Source organism: Halichoerus grypus, chromosome 14 (genome assembly GCF_964656455.1).
Source record: "Halichoerus grypus chromosome 14, mHalGry1.hap1.1, whole genome shotgun sequence".
In the NCBI taxonomy this organism is placed as follows: Eukaryota; Metazoa; Chordata; class Mammalia; order Carnivora; family Phocidae; genus Halichoerus; species Halichoerus grypus.
In genome coordinates this window covers 6,127,857-6,150,202 of record NC_135725.1, presented here as the reverse complement: position 1 = coordinate 6,150,202, position 22,346 = coordinate 6,127,857, and the positions used below count along the sequence as shown (strand labels likewise).

General features: G+C 39.9%; 1 protein-coding gene across 2 annotated transcripts in view; it reads left to right on the top strand.

Moving 5' to 3' along the window:
- Positions 1–22,346, top strand: part of RIC1 (RIC1 partner of RAB6A GEF complex) — a 347,665-nt gene that overhangs the window by 34,551 nt on the left and 290,768 nt on the right. The window lies entirely within an intron of this gene.

The following is a 22,346-nucleotide window of genomic DNA, read 5'->3' as shown; positions in this document are numbered from 1 at the left end:
GACTTTCCTCTGAGAGAGGACTGTTCTCAGATCAGTAAGCATGAATATGCAAGCCAATGCCTATAAAGCTGGATGTATTCCAGTCTTCACATTCTGAAAAGGAAGTGAGATGTCTAGCATGAAGTCAAGGAGAGCATTAAGGCCTGGTCTCGGGTGGGACCATAAAAAGATGTATAGTTTTAAGACAAACATGACAACATTTATCATTCATGGAAGTGTAGGACTCTTAATTGCTGAGTCATCAAGCTCACTTTAAAGAGACTTGTGATCATGTCTCTGAATCAGACACTCAAAAGGTGATGATGACTATTCCTAAGAATATATGTTGGATTCTAGATGTTTTTAAAGAAAGAATATCAGTATCTTTGTAGAAAAGATACTTACTGCCTAACTGAAGACATGCTACATATATTCAAGAAGAATTAAGTAATAATTCAAGTGCTAGAGAATATGAGAGTTTAAGGAAAATGTCTCGGGACAGTGAGAAGAGAGGACAGCAAATGTTATAAAGTAGGGGAAGGGGGAAATCCCAGGTGCTAGGAGACTCACCAATGAGGCCAGATTGAGCGTGGACCTGGGAGAATGGAGAAGACACCTACCTCTGATGGTGTGTTTTTAGTCCATGCAAGCTGCTATAACAAACTACCACGGAGCAGGTGGCTTATAAACAACAAATTTATTTCTGACCTTTCTGGGGACTGGGAAGTCCAAGATCAAGGTGCCAGCATGGTTGTATTCTGGTCAGGATCCTCCTCCTGGTTTGTAACTGGCACCTTCTAGCTGTGCCCTCCCATGGCGAAAAGGGCAAGGGATCTCTGTGGGGTCTCTTTCCCATTCATGAGAACACTAATCCCATTCATGAGAGCTTCACCCTCATAATGTAAGAACCTTCCAAAGGCCCTATCATCTTAATACCATCATCTTTGAGGGTTAGGATTTCAGGATGTGAATTTGGGGGGGACACAAACATTGAGACCATAGCATGTGGAGAGCAGCTTTTTAAATCATATTTATTGGAGTGCCTGGGTGGCTCAGTCAGTTAAGCATCTGCCTTCGGCTCAGGTCATGATCCCAGGGTCCTGGGATCGAGCCCTGCATTAGGCTCTCTGCTCAGCGGGAAGCCTGCTTCTCCCTCTCCCACTCCCCCTGCTTGTGTTCCCTCTCTCGCTGTGTCTCTCTCTGTCAAATAAATAAATAAAATATTTAAAAAAAAATCATATTTATTTATTTATTTATTTATTTATTACAGGATAAATGTAATGATAGAAGAAAATCTGTGATCCCTTACATTTTAGTGAAAATGTAAATTGGTGCAACCTCTGAAAAGAATAATTTGGCGATATCTATCAAAACTATACATGATCCAGGAATTCCACTTACAGAAATTCCCCCTACAGTTATAGTCTCACATGTGAAAAAGGACATATGTGTAAGGATTTTCATTGCAGCTTTGTTTATAATAGCAAAACACTGGAAATAACCCAAATGTCCATCAATAGGGAACTGCTTAAATGAATGGGGCGGCAGAATCCAAACAAGAGAATACTATATTAGACAGCCACATAAACAGATAAGGAACTTCTTTCAGTACTGATATGAAACAGATATCTGAGATACATTTATTGTTAAATTAAAAAAGAAGGTATAGAAGAGTGCAGTGTGTTCACTTTGCACATTATATTAATAATGTATACAACGTTTATACTATGGACACTTTGTTTGCTAGGTACTTCATATGTATAAAATGTATACTTAATTTGTATATTATATATATATATAGTATATTATATCCTTCCAGATATAAATTTTGCATTTTTTGAAAGGGAAAAAATGTAGATACACATTTGCTTGTACATGCAAAAAATGTATATCTGAAAGGATGCATAAGAAGCTTTTTTTTTTTAAGATTTTATTTATTTATTTGAGAGAGAGCACCAGCAGTGGGGAGGAGCAGAGGGAGAAGCAGACTCTCTACTGAGCAGGCAGCTCAATGTGGGGCTCAATCCCAGGACCCTGAGATCATGACCTGAGCCGAAGGCTGACACTTAACTGACTGAGGCACCCAGGTGCCCACATAAGAAGCTATTTAGACTGGTAGCTTTTGGAGTGGCATATTGGGTTCCTAGTAGGAGACTTTTACTGGTAGGATCTTTTGACTTTTGAATCCTGTGAACATGTTACCTATTCCAAATAAATTATAATTTTTAAAGTCTGAGCACAATTATTTGCCTTCCAGGAACTTTCAACTACTTGTAAGGAAATGATAACTCATTAATGTATAAGACCAAATATAAACATCAGAGGTGAGGGAGTTTAAACAACTAAATTCAACCACCACTGGATTTTTAATCTGGACTTGAACCCAACTGGACTGAATTATTTTCTTTCATTTACCTTTTCCCTATTTTTCACTGGTTTCACTCCCAATATAGCCTCAACTATGGGGAAGCATGATCAGTTTATTTATGGACTCTGATTTATGCACTGTGGATTTGGATCCACATGATAATAAATGATACTATTATAAAAAATGAATAGACCAAATCAACTCTTGTTTATGGTGCTATAGATATGAAATATGCTTCCATAGATATGAAGTAACGAAAACATTTGGACCTTGGGGAAACTTGCTAGAATGATCCTAACATATGTATCCAGTCTGAGAACGAGTTTTAACCCAAGTGAAGTTTTTGCATAACTGCAAGGTGAAAGTTTTGGCCAGCATTTTGGGGTTATTGGTGACTATCAAAATCCCCCAAACTTAGGCTTCCCCTTTCAGCATCTTGGCTTCTCCATGGGAAGCTTTGGCTATCTGCCCGAAGATCAAGCAGCCCGTCTTTGACAAGACACAAAAGCTGTTTTCACCTCAATGCTCTGCAGTTGTGAAAAATGAAAAAAAAAAGAAAAGAAAAAGGCAAGATCACGGAGAAGTTACTCAAGAGACAACAAAATTTACATAAGTGAAACTGATTAGAAGAACTTTTTTGGCTGTGAGAATTAAAAAGCCACGTCAAGCCTGAATAATGAAAAAAAAACTGCTATCAGCAACAACAAATGACTGACAGTAGCCTCTATCTGTCAACCAGTCCTCTTAGGAAGGTTGGAATAAGTTACAAATGCTAACATATATGAGATCAAACAAAATGGTCTCCTTCTAGGACATTGAAGAGGCTCAGGGACTTTAAAACTGGATTAAAATGATTCAGGCATCTAGGAGAAAACTGAAAAACAAGGATAAAAACAACAAACCCTGTTTGTACCCACCACTGTTCTAAAAGTTGCTTCATTCTGGGTGACTATGGAAGGTAAAAAAAAAAAAAAAAAAATCTAGCTGTACTGAGAAATGTACACATTTTTGGGAAGAGTGAGAGGTTGCTTTAGAGACCTGGAGTCAGACCCAAGTTCCAGTCTTATTAACTCTATGACTTTGGGTATGTAGTTTAACTTCAGTGAACCTGTTTCCTTGGGTAAAGTGGAGTGAGGTCTAAATGAGACTCTGTCTCTAATGTGCTTAGTAGAAGGCAAGGTGAAATCAGTGTGTGTATTGATAATATCAATGCCAAGAAATGATTTATTAAATTAAGGTCCAAGAGCTATGAATCTAACCAGACTGGTATTGTTATGGGTGACTTTCAAACCATTTTTTAAATCGAAATTAATTTTCCAGGACACCTGGGTGGCTCAGTCGGTTAAGCATCTGTCCTGGGATTGAACCCCTAGGGCTCCCTGTTCAGCGGGGAGTCTGCTTCTCCCTCTCCCTCTGCCCCTCCCCCCACTAGGCTCTCTCTCTCTCTCTCTCAAAATCTTTAAAAATAAAGAAATCAAGATTAATTTTGTATTTATTATTAAAATTTTATTTTTTAATTAAAAAATTTAAAGTTGAAATGTTTAATTTTTCCTTCTACAAAGTAAAATAACAGAATTAAAGTTGTGCTGGGTTGAAGGTCTAAGTTGGTCATCTTAATAATTTTGGAATTTTTCATTATGTTAAAATTAACTAGAATTTCTTTTCTTTTTCAGTTTGCACATTTAAAATTCTGGCATTGATCCCTTTTTGATTCATCTGGGTTTCTCATGTCAGTAAATGCTGATCTACCATAAAACAGAAATTATTTACATAGGATAATGTAACTTATTTACATAGGATAATGTAACTTATTTAGGGACCATTTAGAAAATGTTTATTTGGATAGCTGTTGTTTTGTTTTGTTTTTAAAGAAAGATGCTTCACACCTTGGTAATTTTAGAACAGACTGTTCTCTAGTGGAGAGCAATTCCTCTTTTTACACCTCAAGTCAAATATTTCTGTCTATTCTTCCGTCAAATTGAAAACAAAAGATAGCAAAACAATGACCCTGTGGTTGGTTTCTCACTAAACAGAACTGAGCACACTGCGAGAACTTGTCCTCTTTATTTGAACAAACATTCATTCGGTGCCTACTGTATCTGCTTGACTTTATGGAGAATGCAGAGAAGACCCCAAGATCCACGCTGTCCTTAAAAACACAAGGACTGAAGATACTATCCTAAGTTATGGGCGTAGCTCCTCCTCCTCCCAAAATAAAACAAAAGATACAAATAACAGTGTTAGAAAAGTCATTGAAGCACCAGAAAATAATTAAAGCAGTCTGAACTCAACCTTTTATTTTTTATTTTTTTTAAGATTTTATTTATTTGACAGAGAGAGAAAGCACAAGTAGGCAGAGCGGCAGGCAGAGGCAGAGGGAGAAGCAGGCTCCCGGCCGAGCAGGGAGCCCAACGTGGGGCTCGATCCCAGGACCCTGGGATCATGACCTGAGCCGAAGGCAGCTGCCTAACCGACTGAGCCACCCAGGCGCCCCTGAACTCAACCTTTATACTCTCCACCACTGAAGTCGTATTTTATCAAAGCTTTGCAGTTATTTCATGTGTTGTGGTGCCTCATTGATCCTAACCCAAATGTGGTATTTCTGTGGTTTCATCGGTTCTAGTGCCATATCAGAGCACTAGAACATATGAAAGAGATTTAATAAATAGTATTAAGATTTTAAAAAATATTTACTGCATCTTGGGCAGTATTCCCCGTGCTTTGTGTGCATTGATTCAATTAGTCTTCCTAAAAAACTCTATGAGGAAAGTACTGTTATCACTTCTTCTTGATGGTTGAAGAAATGGAGGAACAAAAAAAGTTTAGATAACTTGACCAAAATCTTGTGTCTAGTAAGCTCTGGCCACAGGATTCAAACACACTTTGGCTTTGGAGCCCATGCTGTTTAAACTCTGTACTACGCTACACCTGAGGAATTTATTGAGTCATGTTAATGAAGAGGTTGCAAAGATTGATAGTATTGGAGCAGCATAGTACGCTGACACCTACCGGGGCTGGACAATTCCAGAAGCAGTCTGACCTTTGTTTGCCTGCACGTTTTTGTTTTTCCACGCAACGGGGGCTAATCCGACTAGTGTTGCTGTAGATATTCTAGTATATGTCTTTGATGAATCCTTGAACTTATTTCTGTTCAGTACATACCTGGTACGTTCCATTGCTGAATCAATCATATATACATACATACAAGAGAATTTCTGGGGCATAGTGTGGAAATGTTGGAAAATGTACCAATTTGCATTCCCCGGTCAATGTATGGGAACTCCAGTTGCTCCACATTCTGGTGGATCTGTAGACGTATCAAATTATGGTTTTAATTAACATTGTCCTGGTGGCTAATGGAGTTGAGCTCCTTTCCATATGTTTATCAGCCTTGCGGCAGTAAACTCATGAAGTGTCTTTTTAAGTGTTTTGTTCACTTTTTATTAGGTTGTCCATCATTGATTTGTAGGAATTCTTATCAGATTCTACATATAAGTCCTTTGTCAGATGTATTCTCACACTGTGTGTTGTCTGTTCTTTCTCTTAATGGGGTCTTTTGATGAACAAAAAGCTCTTAATTTTACATAGTCCTATTTACCAGTTTTTCCCTTTATTTTTTTGTGGGTCCCATTTAAGCAAACTTTGCTTGCTCCAAGGTCATGCAGACCTCTTTCCATATTTTATTCTAAAATACTTATTTTTCACATTTAGATCTGCAGTCCTTCTGGAATTAATTTGTTTGCTTATCATGTGAGGTAGGGGGTCAAAGTACATTTTTTAAAAATCATATGGATAATCAGTTGTCCCTAAACCAGTTATTGAAAAGATTTCCCTCACTATATTGCAGTGTCATTTTTTATCATAAACCAGTTGACTGTATCTACATCTGTGTATGTATTTATCTATTCCTGGACTCTTCTGTTACGTTGATCAACTCATTTGCTTTGTTTTTGGAGTTTTTTTTTGGTCTAGAAAATGTTGTTAAAGCAGTATTAATGAGTTTGAAATTTGCCTCTTGGGACCAGGACAACACTTGAGGTTGTGATTTCTCATCTTCTCATCTGCAGCCCTGGCCATGCTGTGGACGGCACCAAGGCTCCCATCCTGGGGGAATTTACATAATGAAAAGATACTGCATCTCTTTCTCCTACTGTCTTCCCTTCCCACTTTCACCCCAAATCTTTATTGTCTCTTTCTCTCTGAATGTGTTTGTCTCTTTATAAGTATAAAAGCATACTCACCACTTACTTTTTTATTGGATATCTTCTCTTCCTTGTGCATTATTTTAAAAGCAGATGAATATAGGATTTAATGTATTTTTTAAAAATAAGGAAATTAAGTTACACTTATCTATGTATACTTAAATGAATTTTTTTCTACTATGAATTTCTAATTTTAGAAAAATATTTTGCTCTCTCACCCTGAAAAAAATGGGTATTTGAATTCTACAAGGAAGTGATTTTATTCCAAACTAACAATCACTATAAAATGATACATCCTTCCTATATAACTTAAACATCTGTAATAAAAAATAAATATTGCACGTAACTACATTCATGGAATGTTTGCTCACAGCTACAATATTGTAGGATCAAATAAACTTTATCTCATATTCTCATGTTTGGAGTAGAGTCATGTAGCAATATGCAAAGCAAATTCCCTGTTGGGATGTCTGTTGGCCTCATGGGGCAATAACGTGACTAAAACAAAGACAGTGAGCCATGCCCATCATTTCCCCATTTCTGTTAATGCATTTTAGGTTCCCAGTCACCAGAACTAAAATACCAGGACCACATTTACTCCTCCCCTTTCCCCATAGCGGAGCTTCAATATTGATCTAATTCCCTTTCACAGATCTCTTGTTCCAACTATGTCTTTTGTGAACTCACTGTTACTCTTGGCCTTTACATCAGGATGTTCATATCGGCTGAAGCAATAAGAAGATCATTATCTTAAATAACAAGAAATATACAGGTAGAATGGCTCTGCCTCTGTTACCTGCAATTCTCTTGGCCCCACTCTACTGGGTGGTTGACTCTATACCCAAGCGTATATCAAGACTAGCTGTGGTATAGTTCCACACCCTGGTCACATGCCCACCCCGAAACCAATTGTTGGCAGGCATTTACCCAGGAGTCAGGGATGAGATCATCTTTCTCTGGGTCACATGAGGATAGATGCCTTAGCAAAGTCAGGGCCTTGCCACCATGGAAGATGGGGGTTTGAATGATGGCAGACAACCAACAGTGTCTGCTCCAGACCCTAAACACTTCAGTTTGAATAACTGCAGCTTCCTCCTAATCATGCTCCCTGCCTTTTGTTTTTAGTCCCCATTTTCTCAACATGTAGAAGAAAGCCACTATAATTCTCCTTCAACATATTTCTGTCATCCTAGCACTTTCTTAGTACTCTTCTGGTGGCTCCTCACTGAGTGAAGGATAAAACGCCTTGGCCTCCCCATTTAAGATCCCCGTAATGAGCCTCCAACCTATCCCTTTATCCGTCCTTCTCCCTACTCCCTTATAACAGGGGTGGGCATTTTTAAATTTTCTGTAAAGAGACAGGTAGTAAATATTTCTGGCTTTGTGGGGCACGTGATCTCTGTTGCAAGTAGTGATCTCTGTTGCCAAGTACTCAACTCGGCCTATTTTAGTGCAAAAGCAGCCATACATAATATGTAAACAAATGAGTGTGGCTGTGTTCTAATAAAACTTTACTTACAAAAACAGAGAGCACACCAGATTCAGCCCCCAGGCCACGCTTTGATAATCTCTTCCTTTTAAGAAACCCCTTACTCCTCTGGGCCTTAAACTGATATAAGCAACACCCCATTAGAGCCATGAAGAGGACAAGGATATGGTTTGGGGCAGTGCCCCACACGCAGGATATCTAGCAGGGTCTGGGCTTCATATCTGATACATCATCAAAATTTACTCTTGCAGCAAGACTTCTTATCAATGTATCAATTCAATTAGATCATGATACTGATTCAAAGATCAAAAGATCCAGTAGGGCTGTATTTCAAATCTTTTCCAAGCTGTGGTACACGGATTTGCTATACTAAGACAAATAAATGGGTTTATTTCTCTACCATGCAGATAATATCTGGCCAAGTCATCAGCTCAAGCTCTTCTTCCTACCCTCACCGGCAGATACACACCGTAACTCATGCAATCTTTTTTTTTTTCCATGATGCTATTGCTTTTTTTAAAAATTGTGGTAAAATATACATAACATAAAATTTACCATCTTAACCATTTTTAAGTGTACAGATGTATTCATGTTGTGCAATCACCACCACCATCTCCACAGCTCTTTTCATCTTAAAAATTGACACTTTGTACCCATGAAATAATAACTCCCTATTCCCCACCTCACCTTGCCCCTGGCAACCACTAATCTACTTTCCATCTCTATGATTTTGATCACTCTAAAATATTTCATTTATGCAGAATCACATGGCATTTGTCTTTTGGTGACTGGCTTATTTCACTTAGCATAATGTCTTCAAGGTTCATCCAGGATGTAACATATGTCAGAATGTCTTTTCTTTTTAAGGTTGAATACTATTCCATTCAATGCATACACTGCTTATCTGTACATCGGCACCTACGGTCGCTTGCAAGGTTTAGCTATTGTTAATAACGTGGTCATGAACATGGATATACAAATATCTCTTTGAGACACTGTTTTCAATTATTTTCTGCATATATACTCAAAAGTAGAATTGCTGGATCATATGGTAGTCCCATTTTTAATTTTTTGAGGAATTGTCACATTTTTTTCCCACAGTGGCTATATATTTTACATTCCTACTAACAATGTGCAAGGGTTTCAATTTCTACACATGCTCACCAACATGTTATTTTCCTGGTTTTTTGGCAGTAGCCATTCTAGGGTATGAGGTAGTATCTTGTTATGGTTTTGATTTACATTTCCCCTATGATTAGTGATGTTGAGCATCTTTTCATGTGCTTATTGGCTATTTGTGTATCTGGGAAAGATTGGTATTAGTTTTATTTTAAATGTTTGGGAGAAACCACCAGTGAAGCCATCAGGTCCAGGACTTTTCTTTGTTGGGAGATTTTTTTTTTAAGATTTTATTTTGTTATTTATTTGAGAGAGAGAGAGAGAGAGAGCACGGGTGTGCAAGCAAGCAGTGTGGCAGAGGGAGAGGGAGAAGCAGACTCCCCGCGGAGCAGGGAGCCTAACACGGGACTCAATCCCAGGACCCTGGGATCATGACTTGAGCCAAAGGCAGATGCTTAACCGACTGAGCCACCCAGGTGCCCCTGTTGGGAGATTTTTGATTACAGTTTGAATCTCCTTACTAGTTACAGTTCTATTCAGATTTTCTATTTTTTCATGGTTTAGTTTTGGTAGATTTTGTTTCTAGAAATTTATCCATTTCACGGATGTTATCCAACTTGTTGGCATATAGTCGTTCACAGTACCCCTTTATAATCCCTTTTGTTTCTGTAGAATTAGTAGTAGTGTCTCCACTCTGATTTTTGATTTTAGTAATTCAAAACTTCTCTTTTTTTTTTCTTAGTTCGTCTAGCTAGAGGCTTGTCAATTTTGTTGATCCTTTCAAAGAAACAAATTTTGGTTTCATTTATTTTTTTTCTTAAGATTTTTTGTTTATTTATTTGACAGAGAGAGAGAGCACAAGCAGGCGGAGCAGCAGGTAGAGGGAGAGGGAGAAGCAGACTCCCCAGTGAGCAGGGAGCCCAATGCAGGGCTCGATCCCAGGACCCTGGGACCATGGCCTGAGCCGAAGACAGAGGCTTAACCCACTGAGCCACCAGGCGCCCCTCATTTATTTTTTTTCTATTGGTTTTGTATTCTCTATTTTTTTTAATCTCTGCTCTAATCTTTATTATTTCCTTCCTTCTGCTAGCTTTGGGTTTAATTTGCTCCTCTTTTTCTAGTTCCTTAAGTTATATATAGTTGGGTCATTGATTGGAGATCTTTCTGTTTTTTTAATGTGTTTATAGCTATAAGTTTCCCCTTAGGACTGTTTTCACTGCATTCACAAATTTTGGTTTGTTGTGGTTTTTTTTTTTTTTCATCTATTCCTAAGTATTTTCTAATTCTCTTTATGATTTCTTCTTTGAAACTTCGGTTGTTTAAGAGGGTGTTGTTTAGTTTTTAGAAATTTGTGAATTTTCCAGTTTTATTTCTCTTATAACTTCATCCATGATAGTCAGAGAAGATACTTTGTATGATAACTTATCATACAATTATAGCTGTCGTATCATATACTTAACCTGGAAAATGTCCCATGTGCATTTGAGAAGAATGTGTAATCTGCTATTGTGGGGTAGAGTGTTCTGAATATGTCTGATAGATCTAGTCGATTTGTTATGTTGTTTAAGCCCTCTATTTACCTACTTATCTTCTGTTTGTTTATTCTATCCATTATTGAGAGTGGGGTATTGAAGTGTCCAGCTATTATTACAGAACAATTTCTCCCTTCAATTCTGTCAGTTGTTGCTTCATATATTTGATGGTCTGTAATTAGGTTTGTAAATGTATTTATAATTGTTATATCTTCTTGCTATATTAAATTTTTTATTAATAGATAATATCCTTCTTTGTCTCTTATAAACTTTTTGGTTTTAAAGTTAGTTTTGTCTGGTATCAGTATAGATATCCCCACTTTCTTTGGGTTACTATTTGTGTGGAATAAATTTTCCAACTTTTACTTTCCATCTATTCGTACCTTTGGAGCTAAAGTGTCTTATAGACGGCATATAGTTGGATCATGTGTTTTTACCCATCCTGTTGATCTTGTCTTTTGATCGGAGAGTTTAATCCATTTAAATTTAAAGTAATTATGGTAAAGATGGGACTTAGTTTTGTTATGTTTCTATTTCCTTTATGCCTTATAGCTGTTTTGTCCCTCATTTACTGCATTACTGTCTTCTTTTGTGTTGAGTTGATTTTTTTTTTTTTGGTAGGGAGATGTTTGATCCCTTTTTCTCTCTCTCTTTTTTTTTTTTTTTGGTGTATATTCTATAGCTATTTTCTTTGTGATTACCATGGGATTACATTTAACATTCTAAGTTACAACATTCTAATTTGGATTTATACCACCTTAACTTCAATAACATACAAAAATTCTGATTCTTTACAGCTATGTCCCTATCCATTTTGATTATTGAAATCACAAAATTACACCTTTTACATAACATAAAGTAATAATTCTTTTTAGCACATTAATTTCTTAAATCATTTAGAAAACAAAAAGTGGAATTACAAAACGTTGTTACCATAAAACTAGCTTTTATAATTGCCTGTGCATTTTTCTTTATTGGGATTTTTATTTCTTTATATGGCTTTGAGTTACTGTCTATTGTCATTTCATTTCACCCTGCAGGACTCCCTTGAACATTTCTAGCAGAGCAAGTCTAGTGGTACTAACTATCAGCTCACTGCCTTCTGGCTTCCAAGGTTTCTGATGAGAAATCTGCTGATTATTTTATTGAGGATCATTTGTATGTGATGAGTTGCTTCTCTCTTGCTGCTTTCAAGTTTCTGTTTGTCTTTCAAAAGTTTGATTATAATGTGTCTTAGTGAAGTTCAGAACTTAAAGTTCATTGAGCTTCTTCGATGTTTATATTCATGTCCTTAATCAAATTTGGTAAGTTTTCAGCCGTTATTGCTTCAAATATTCTCTGCCCCTTTCTCTGTCTCTTCTCATTCTGGAACTCACATGATGCAGGTGCTGGCTCATTTGATGGTGTCCCACACGTCCCTTTGGCTCTGTTTACCTTTCTTCAGTGTCTTTCTTTCTGTTCCTCAGACTTGATTATTTTCATTGTCTTATCTTCAAGTTCATGGATTCTTTCTTCTGCCCATTCAAATCTGCCTTTGAATCCCTCTTGTGAATTTTTCATTTCAGATATTGTACTTTTCAGCTCCAGAATTTCTTTTTGGTTTCTTCTTAGGTTTTCTGTCTCCTTACCAATCTTTCCATTTTGTTCATACATCATTTTTTTTTACTTCCTCCATATCATCCTTTAGTTATTTGAGTACCTTTAAGAGTTATTTTAGAGTCCTTGTCTAGTAGATCTGCCATCAGGTCTTTTTCAGGGATGGTTTCTGTCCATTTATTTTTTCCTTTGCACCATACTTTCCTGTTTCTTTGTATGTCTTATTTTTTGTTATTGTTGTAGAAAACAAGACATCTGAATCTAATAATGTAACTGGAAATCAGATTCTCCACATTCCCCGGAGTTTGCTATTTTGTTATGGTTTTTGTTTATTGCTTTATTTTTTGTTGTTATTGTTGTAGGCTGTCTCTTACCAAGGATCAAACTAAGGTGTTAACTTAAGGTCTTCTCAGGTCTTTCCTGAACCTGTTCCTTTCCCTGGCCATATTCAGTTACTTTTACATTTTTTCCCATATGTGCCTTTGTTATAAATGTCCTCGTCTTTAATGTCTGGCTCCCCAGAGGGAAAAAAGATAAAAAATGTGGGAGAGGGGGTAAGAAAAAGGGCGCTGACCCATTAAGTCCCCTGGAAGTCACTTCAGCTGGAGGTGGAGGGGGTTGCAGCAGGGAGAGAGGTACAACAGTGGCTACTGCCTCTTGGTCTGCAGCCTGTGATCAGGTGCAGCAATCAGTGATCAGAGCGCAGAGCCTCAACATTGGGAGGACAGGGTCTTTTTTGTCTTCGCTGGCTCCCATAAGCTGTGTGTGAGCTACTCCAGGAGCATGTGCATAGCTAGCTTCTTGCCACAGGACTCAGGGTGGGAGATGGGCAGCTGCTATTGTGCTATGAGCTAAAATGTATCAAAATTAACTGCAATTTACCATGCCTTCCCCTGGAAGTTGCAAGCCTTCGACAGACTCCAGAGTTCCAAAATAGCTGTATCAGACAGATTCTTCCAATGTAATTATCGTACAGGTGGTAGACAGACTCCTGGTGCTTTTCTACTCCATCATCACCGCCGCCCCGACCAACTCATACAATCTTATCCCAGGAGTACACTGCCTCCATATCCCTGGAAAAAACTGAAGAAACAAAAGGATGTAATCCCAGGATTACCAGTTAGACCTACATGTATCAAACACTGGTTGAGAGACTGCTTTAGTGACCCATAATAATCCATGCCAAGGGTTAAAGTATTTCCAATAGTCATAGGAATCACAAACATGTCAGAACAGACTAAAGTTTGGCTTGTTTATTTATTTAGTTAGTTTGCACCTTTATCAATGAAGAATGTAATAAAACTCTATTAGAAAATAGGATGGAGCACCTGTGTGGCTCAGTTGGCTAAGTGTCTGACTCTTGATTTTGGCTCAGGTCATGATCTCAGGATTGAGCCCTGTGTCAGGCTCCACGCTGGACATGGAGCCTGCTTGAGATTTTCTCTCTCCCTCTGCCCCTCGCCCCACTCCTCTCTCTCCCTCACCCCAGAAAGAAAGGAAAGGAAAGGAAAGGAAGAAAGAAAGAAAGAAGAAAAGGAAAGAAAAGTGAAAAGAGAAAAGAAAGAGAAAATAGGATAGTAGAGTGATTGAGAACAACAGGGACTCTAGAGTTAGGCTGTTTGGGCTTGAATTCTGGCTTTGGGGCTTCCTATTTATTTGACCTTGGGTAAGTTACTTAACTTCTTTGTTTCTTCATACCAAAATAGTTGTGTTTCCTCAAGTTAGAAATTGTTTTGTTTTACTACCCAACCTTGGAAATATTGTTTAACTGTCCAGTGTTGGCTTGGAAAGCTCAGAGCCAATTTTATTTTTCCGTTCAACGGATGTTTACTGAGTATTTACTACATGTCAAGCTTTGAGCTAGATACTGAACATGTAAGAGAGAACAGAACAGACATGTTCTGCCTCATGGAACTCGCTCTAGATGAGGGTCTGGAGGTGGAAATATATAATAAACAAATATATGACCACATAAGTGCAACACCACCAACAACTAAGAGACCAAGGTAAAATTAAAGAGTCAGGAACTGATTTTGAATGCAGTGAGTAGGGCAGGAACTTCTCTGAAAAGGTGACATTTAAACTGTGCTGCACCAAAACTGGTATGTTTCCAGTAGGAGGTACAATTTGTACAAAAGTTTCGAGCTGGGACTGAGCTTGACGTGATCAGGGGATAGAAAGCAGGCCAGAGAGACAGAAGAGTAGCAAGTGAGGTAGGGAGAAAGGCATGATGTTGAAATGCGAGCCATACAGGACTTTGAGTGCACGGTAAAGAATTTGGTTTCCATTCTAAATTTAATGGGAGGTTGTCAAAGATTTTCAGGAGAAAAATGATTGATCCTGCTTGTGTTGAGAGATCACTTTTGCTGCAGTGTAGAAGAAGCATTGAAGGGGCATGGAAGCAGGGAGAATAGTCAGGTGATGGGTGTCGTAAGTCTGGAAAAAAGCAGTTGGTAGCTCAACCACAGCAAGCCCACATATTCTGACAGAGATCATGCATTTCTGTCTTGTGCCCAGGGAGAAGAGGAGACTCTATGGTTTGGCTTAATTCTTATTTCCCTCCCCTTTCTTGGCCCACTTTTCACTTGTGCTCTTGTGTTATATGTTAGAGACACTTAAATCCTTTTTGGATATTCTATATAGTCTTAGAATCCTAGGATAGAGATGCCTCTTTGTTCCAAAGGTGATTCATTATATTGCTTAGAAAGAATAAATATTGTTTCTCAAGGGGTTTGGTGTTTCTGGGTAAATAAGAGAATTAAGTTGGGAAGACAGTTGGGACTTTTAGAGAAAGTGGATCCAGAAAACCCAAACTGCTACTAAGAACAATTTGTAAATGTAGGTCATGGAGCTCAGAAAGAAGTTTCTCTTTGACATTTCTCCTGGATTAAATGAAAGAGAGATACTGGGGAATTCTGTGACAGTTAGGGAAGCCTCCAGTTTGGTGCCTACAAAGAGAAGAGTTACAATTGTGGAACCAAGGGGTAAACATGGAGAGAGGGAAGTACGGCAGCAGACTGCTTCCTCAAAATCAGGATGGTTATGAGAGTGTTCTGGTTTGAACTTCAAGAACTTACTGGAAATTAATAATGTCATACACACATGCGCACACAGGCATTTATTGAAAAGACATAGCAAATGTCTTTTGCAAGTGAGCTTGTGGCAAGTTGAAGTTCCATGATTATCCTTAAATCTGCTGTGGAATAGAGGCATTGACTGCCCAGTGTGGGTATGGACAGGGAGTGAATATCTGGCTGCTGTATCCATAATAGAAACGTACTGCTCCCCCTCTTCAGGCCAGCCCTCCCAGCCAGTCCAGTTTCCTTCCTTCCCAGCCAATGCACCACACACGCTTGCTAACTCTGTCCACTCTGTTTGGTCACTTACCCCAGAATCTCTGTCTCTTCATTCTTAGTATCATGTCATAGCTCAGGCCTCTGGCTGGGCCTTTGACAGCCTTGGATACCTCATTTGACTCAACTATCTTCCTGTTTTATTGAGCAGTGAGGTCATAATTTAATGACCTTAGACATACCATATATGGAGTAAAATGTTTGTTAAATTTGATTACTTACTAGCATTTTTAGAAAATTAACAATTTGTAGAGATATATATTTGTATGCATGAAATATGGATGTATATATATAGAGATAGATGATATAGACATAGAGATAAACACACATATCAGAGTGTTTGCGGGAAAGAGATCAATAATGCCTATATGTCTATTGGATATAAATTAGCTGCAGCTTATGAAGAAGGGACCGAGGAAACAGGAGGGGAAGAGTAAAGAACTAGAGCTGACAAAGAGTAGAAGCAAAGATGCCCACATACCTCTGACTTTTTTTTTTTTAATTTTTTATTGTTATGTTTATCACCATACATTACATCATTAGTTTTAGATGTAGTGTTCCATGATTCATTGTTTGTGCATAACACCCAGTGCTCCATGCAGAACGTGCCATCTTTAATACCCATCACCAGGCTAACCCATCCTCCCACCCCCCTCCCCTCTAGAACCCTCAGTTTGTTTTTCAGAGTCCATCGTCTCTCATGGTTCGTCTACCCCTCCGATTTCCCCCCCTTCATTCTTCCCTCCTGCTATCTTCTTCTTTTTTTTTTTTTTCTTAACATATATTGCATTGGGCGCCTGGGTGGCTCAGTTGGTTAAGCGACTGCCTTCGGCTCAGGTCATGATCCTGGAGTCCCTGGATCGAGTCCCACATTGGGCTCCCTGCTCGGCGGGGAGTCTGCTTCTCCCTCTGACCCTCCCCCCTCTCATGTGCTTGCTCTCTCTCATTCTCTCTCTCAAATAAATAAATAAAAAATCTTTAAAAAAAAAAAACATATATTGCATTATTTGTTTCAGAGGTACAGATCTGAGATACAACAGTCTTGCACAATTCACAGCGCTTACCAGAGCACATACCCTCCCCAGTGTCTATCACCCAGTCACCCCATCCCTCCCACCCCACCCCCGACTCCAGCAACCCTCAGTTTGTTTCCTGAGATTAAGAATTCCTCATATCACATACCTCTGACTTTTAATGCAAAGCACGTCACTGTCAGATCCTGCCACTAGAATCCCCATTGTTCTGCCCCTAAAGATGCTGTTCTTCTCGTCTATAACCCCAGGCCAGGAGGGGCTCCATTCAATCCTCTTTCATTTGTCAGGTTTGATACTCTTAAGAGGTCTCACTTTGGGACACCTGGGTGGCTCAGTCGGTTAAGCGTCTGCAGCTCAGGTCCTGATCCCGGAGTCCTGGGATTGAGCCCCATGGTGGGCTCCCTGCTCAGCAGGGAGTCTGCTTCTCCCTCTGCCTCTGCCCCTCCCCTTGCTCATGCTCTCGTGCTCTCTCTCTTTCCTTCTCTCCAATAAATAAATAAAATCTTAAAAAAAAAAAAAAGAGGTCTCACTTTGACTAACAGGCTGAAGAACTCCCATTGGCTTCTCTAAGGTTATCCCTTATATATATATATATATATATATATATATATATATATATTTCTGATTATTTTGGGAGTGTCTCATTGAAGATAGATGCCCATTATTACAAACATGAAGAGGAGCAATAGTAAATAGGAGAACTTGGAGCTAGACTGTGGGAGTTCAAACTCAGTTCTCCCATTTACTCAATATATGACCTCCAGCAAATGGTCTACCCTCTAAGTGCCTCGGTTTCCCTATTTATAAAATGAGACCAATGAGCGTGCCTACCTTCGGGTTGTTGTGAGAGTTAATTGGGTTCATATCCATAAAGCACTTGGAACTGCCCTGGCAATATTTAGACCTCTGTGAATGTTAGCCTACATTACTGCTTTCCTCTCCAGCTAGGAACTACTACAAGTAGGAGTAGACTGGCTCATTCCATTCATTCCTCCTGATCACGCCTCTCCTACACCAAGCCGGTATGATAGAACGTCCCACCCTAGAACAGGATCCGAGGTGGTCAGGAAAGGAGGCTGGAGTGAAATGTGTGGCTGGCCTCTGGTTTAGGGTGAAGGGCCAGGTGTTTCTTCACCTTCCTCCACCTGTAGGAAGAGCTAGTCTGAACTGGCCAAGTCTAGATGTGGTCCAGCCTGTGTCCATGTCCTTTCCACACTCGATTCATCTTTTATTACTCTCGGGGCAGGAGAAGGTGCTGAGTCTCATGGCCACCACTCACTTTTCTTGCTGCACATCCCAGCTTTATTTGCTAAGGAAAATGCTCGAGATTATTGGCCAGGTGATGAGGAAAGCTTGAGGCTAGGAAAAATCTTCCCCAAACATGATTGGAGCAAAATACCCTTGGACATTATACCCTCAGAAGGTTCCTCAAAAGTTAAGTGACGTTTTCAACCAAATGAACTTCCCTATTTGATTTCCTGGAAAAGCCAGATATTCAAAGAAATTGCATACCCCTGGTGGCCCAACGAGATCAGTAAATTCTCCCACTGAGTTCTTTCTCAGGTCTGAAAAATTACCTGCTGGCATAGGAACATGTTTGAAATTTGTGGGAAGGGACTGCCTCCAAATATTTGCCCTCCTACCAACTGACCACTGGCCCACTTGCCCTCCCACAACTATGTCCTGAGTTGCTGCAAAAACCACAAGTTGGTGGCTTCGTAAGTGCCATTAAGCCAGGTGACTAGCCAGTCTGTTTTTCCACAATATGTGTTACTCTAGTGGGACATGTGTCTTCAGGTATATACCCTTTGATCCAGAGATACCCCTTATAGCTAGTTTTCCCAAGGAAATAATCAGACAAGGGCCCAGAGCTCACTGGGTGGGGTCATTTATGGCGCCATTGTTTTGTAGTATCAACAATATTGGAAATAACCTAAGTGACCATCAATAATGATGGCTTAAATAGTGATGTACCATACAATGAAATACTCATCAGCCTTTACAAAAAATCATGGAATCTATAATCACTGACATGGAAAGATGCTCACAATATCTTTGATGAGTGATAAAAGCAGTTCAATGAACAACATCCTAATATAATGACATGTACTAAAATTACATTCCTATATTCCTGTCCAGAGAGCTCTAGAAAATTATGTTCACCAAAATATTAGCAATTATCTCAGGTATGGGTATATGGGTAATCTTTACTCTTTTTTAATTTAAAGTATATTTTATAATGATACAATGTGTCATTTTGCAATTAAAAAACAAAGCTTTCTATATTTTAATTCTGAGGGGGGAATGAGCTAGGTTTTAATCATATTTTTGCAAATATGATCTTGGGTTGACCACGCCAATCAGGTGATAGCATAAGAATAAATAACATTTATTGAGCACTTACTATGTGCTAACAGGCCCTGTTCCAAACACTCTCCATGTCTCAAACCATTTAATCTATATAACGTTCGACATTTTAGGTTTACCCCTATTTTACAGATAATGAAACAAGTACCAAGAGAGAAAGTCATTTGTTCAAGCTTCCACAGCTGGCACAAGATGAAACAGAGAGTTGGACAGAGGTCTCTGATCATGACCCCTGTGCTGTTCCGTGCCCAGTTCACCTGCCCTTTATCTGCAGGGAGGAGCAGAAGGTGCAGCGATCTGAGAAGGAGCGAGCGATGCTAGGAGTAAGACTCTGTCCTCTTCCCCTGTTGTGCTGAACGCTCTTCAGCAACCCCCCCACCCACACCACCTGTTGGCTTAACTCCTGTCGGCTTCAGTTTCCTCTTTTGTAAAACAAGACTTCTTGGACCTCCCAACTTAAAATGACTGAGTCCCCTCTATACCATATATGGACCTAGTAGCTACTTCTATTGCGGCACTTACACTGCCCCCCACTGTCACCACCAACACCCCATCTCAGGATGAGAGACAGACTCCAGTGTCCCTCAGTGGGCAAGTTGTCAAGACAGGCTAGAAGATAGTTGGGTGTTTCTGTGCCTGCATTTACCACCCTCTACAATAATTCTGTTCATTTGTCATTCTCCCCACTGGACGTGGGCTCCTCAAGGCAGAGACAATGTCTTGTGCATCCCCAGTGCCAGGAACATAACATCGTTTAATTAATAAACACCCTTCTTAGAGTGAAACACTGGAAATTACAGCCATGTGGCCTTATGATTTCAGAGTAATAGTCAGGGAGAGCAACGCTTGCATATTAATTTCTTTTGGTTTTCTGTTTTCTCCCTCATCTGGCACCATGTTCAGAGTAGAAATGATCATTAAGTAAAGCAGTCACTAATTTTTAACATGCCACTTATGCAACCTAATTCAAGAAATTATAATTTACTATGTAATAATTTTCTATATAAATTAGAAAATACCATTCACAAAATTCCTTCTGCTGGTTCAGGCATTTTCCCAGCACCACTCAGAGCAGTCAAGTTACACGGCTGGTGTGAGTGGGGCCCGATCCAGCTTTTCTGCCCTGTGTCCACTGCTCTACTTTCTACACAGTGTCTACTTTCTGTCTGCTTTCCACATAGTGCCTCCCTCCTCTGACCGATTACTATGGTTTCTAAATCCCCACATGCCACTAGCTCTGGCATCTTAGGAGAGTACCTCATATCAGAGTGCTTGCATATTCCCCCCGTGGGTAAACTGAGGATCATGAAATCAGCTCGTCTTACAAGAGAAAATCGAAGAAGCAGAGGCAGATATAAAGCACATATTGCAATAACCACTGTTTGGTTTTGGGTTCTCACCTTCCTTTCCTCCCTTTTACTCACTTTCCTTCACAAGGATGGCGGTGTCCAGAGGAATCCAACCGTGGCATTCTCTATTCCTGAGTCATCAGTTAGGGTATGCTGGTGACATCAAAATCACTTGATCAAAGTTTCCCCCTAAATGCCTATTTCTGCACCCCAACCATGGAGATTTTCAATCAGGAGGTCTGCGGTAGTGCCCAGGCACCTCCAGGCTTTTAAAGTTCCCCAGGGGATTCTGATGTGCAGTCAGGGTTGGGAAAAACTGATCTGGGTCAGAGTCTCCTCAAAACATGAGTCAGCTGTCTTCTCCTATCTCTGACTGCCTTTGAAAAGATGAATCATCACTTCACTTTCTTTTCTTTTTTAACTGAGTTGAAACCAAGAGTCAATGTGAGAACTTATTTCCTTTATCTGAGGTTGAGTTCAGATGTCCCCCTCACTTCGTCCAAGCACTGCGTCTTCTTCCAAAGATCTTAAGGAGAAAGGACATCAGTCCAGGACGTAGGAGAAAGATTCCCTCCTCCATTCAGTCCTGGAACCATGTTGTAGTCTTAATGAGCCATGGTTAGGGAGTCCCTGGATGAAAGGGCTGTATGATACTGTGATTTCTAAAAGAAACATTTGGTCTTTGGCCCAGAGCTCTGCAATCCCTTGGAATTTCGCACGTGACAAGAGCTATGTTTTTGTTATGTCAGGGAAGTGACTTTTGGATGCACCTAAGTTTGGGGCTGGTTGCCAGGAGAGCGAACTGTGTGATTAGAGGCTTGGAACTTGGAGGCTTAACCCCCTGACCTCCTGGCAGGAGAGAGGTGTCAGAGGTTAAATCACTCACCAATGGCCAATGATTTCAACAATCTTGCCTATGGAATGAAGCCTCCATAAAAACCCAAAAGGAGAGGGTTCAAAGAGCTTCCGGGTTGGGGAATCAGAATGCTTCCACATGCCACTGTGCTGGGCCCACAGTCTACCAGGACAGGAGGGCCTTTGTTCAGGATCTCACCCTTTGTATCTCTTCGTCTGGCTAGTGATTAGTATTTTTTAATATCCTTTGTAATAAGTCGGTAATCTAGTGAGTAAATGGGTTTCTTGAGCTCTGTGAGCCTCTTCAGGAAATTAACCAAACCTAAGAAGGGGTCATGGGAACCTCCAATCAGTAGGTGCTCCATCGGAAGCCTGGGTAGCAGTGTGGACTTGGGACTGGCACATGAAGTGGGGTCAGTCTTGTAGGACTGAGCCCTCAACCTGTGGAATCTGATATTATCTCTGGGTAGGTAGTGTTGGAATTAAGTTGAATTGTAGGATGCCCAGCTGGTGTCCAAGAGCTGCTTAGTTGGTGTGGGAAAAACCCACCCCCAACACACACACTAAAACTGGGTGCTGGCTCTGGGGAACCTTCCATCCTGAGTTACCGAGACCATACCAGGTGCATCTTAGAGCGGGCCTCGATGTCTGGGGCCGACAGTCTTATCTTCCTCTGTCCTTCCAGAGATGAGCCAGGACCAGGAAACAGGAGAAACATTGGGATGCATGTAGATTATTTAGTTCCCTAGTTCTACCTTGTCCTTCTCCCCCAAACCACCCTACAAATGAGGCCAGGCCTGTGTCAGCATGCAGCAGTGAGGGGATCTCAGGTTCCTCTGCTCCTTTGTGTTATTAGAACTGTCTGATGTAACACTTGAGCAAAAATTGTAATTCCACCAGCTGTCTAGGCAAACCTGACGCTGAAACCACAGGCCAGACTGCAGAAGGGACTGCAACAAGGACCAGAATTCTAGTCAGGACTGTCTCTCCCTTCTCTGCTGCTTTCTTCCATTTCTCTCATTTCATATCCATGGAATTACACAGTATGTGGTCTTTTGAGACTGGCTTCTTTCGCTCAGCATGACTTTGTCAAGGTTCATCTA